The sequence below is a fragment of the Pseudophryne corroboree genome, unplaced genomic scaffold (genome assembly GCF_028390025.1).
Source record: "Pseudophryne corroboree isolate aPseCor3 unplaced genomic scaffold, aPseCor3.hap2 scaffold_1795, whole genome shotgun sequence".
NCBI lineage: Eukaryota > Metazoa > Chordata > Amphibia > Anura > Myobatrachidae > Pseudophryne > Pseudophryne corroboree.
Window position 1 is genome coordinate 36,029 of NW_026968433.1, and position 1,245 is coordinate 37,273.

The following is a 1,245-nucleotide window of genomic DNA, read 5'->3' on the forward strand; positions in this document are numbered from 1 at the left end:
CATTGAACACCCCCCACCCTCCTTTGGTGTGGGGCTCATGTTGGCCATGCCTCAGCCCCTGAAGCATTCAAGCTGATTTCTTGCAGCAGCTGGGCACTGTAACAGCTCCAGAGCTGCTCTGTAAGGCAAATAAAAGGGTGTGGGCCATGCAACACCACCTGTAGTTCGCATTGTGCGTTGGAAGGCACAAAGTAAGCAGACGGGAGAAGTCAGGATAGTGCGCAAGGGCATAGAAGGGAGGGGCTCAAGAAAAGAGAAGTGGAAACAGACAGCAAACTAGGCTGGAGAGAGACCTGAGACAATGAGATCTAAATTATACCAGAGCCAACCAGGGGAAAGCACAAATGCAGCCCCCCCCCCCCACAAATTATGCAGTCGAGATTCCCACATTTGGGGAAATCACAGAGGTCAGCATACCCAGAATGCAATGAATGAACCTCACCCTGGGAAAACAATCTTCATGACCATGGTATCACCTAAGCAAAATAAGTATGATTTGAGATAGGGCTGGGGAGGGCCGCTGCTCAGGCACACCTCCGTCAAGTAAAGGAGATTCAACTGAGGCAGCACAAGGGAACTCTCATCTGGGGACAACAACTGCAGGGAGAACACATTTTCAGACGAATGTGTGAGGGCAGAAGGCTGCCTAATACTGAAGCACCCCCCAAACAACAAACCAAATGCAACAACTAGTGCAAGCATTCCTGGGGGAAGGCCTGCAGCAGATGGATTCGCATATGGTGATGTCATCCAAGCAATGGGTATAGTTGGCTGCAACCCTCATCTGCATATGAAAAGAGAAAATGGTCACGCAGGGCATGGCGGCCTTTGTGGGGTTGCGCTTGGATGACCCCTAGATCGCTTTATACACCCCCATCAGTGTGGGGCTCATGTTGGCCATGCCCCAGCCCCTGAAGCATTCAAGCTGATTTCTTGCAGCAGCTGGACCCAGTAACAGCTCCAGAGTTGCTCTACAAGACAAGTAAAAGGGTGTGAGCCATGCAGCAGCACCTGTAGTTTGCATACACACATATATAGGACAGCATCTCTTATATGCCCCAGGGGCAATAAAATAGTATCCTTATCTAGGGTATCCGTCCATGCCGCTACAGCACTACACATACACACCCAGGCAGACGCAATTGCCGGTCTGAGTAAGGTACCTGAATGTGTATAAATGGACTTCAGGGTAATCTCCTGTTTGCGGTCAGCAGACTCTTTGAGGGTAGCCGTATCCTGGGACGG

At 50.7% G+C, this 1,245-nt stretch overlaps 1 non-coding gene across 1 annotated transcript; it reads right to left on the reverse strand.

Annotated features, from left to right (window-relative positions):
- Positions 1-329: 329 nt before the first annotated feature.
- LOC135002860 (U1 spliceosomal RNA) lies at positions 330-493 on the reverse strand. Its single transcript, XR_010204008.1, has one exon. It is a non-coding gene; the product is annotated as a U1 spliceosomal RNA (small nuclear RNA).
- Positions 494-1,245: the final 752 nt, after the last annotated feature.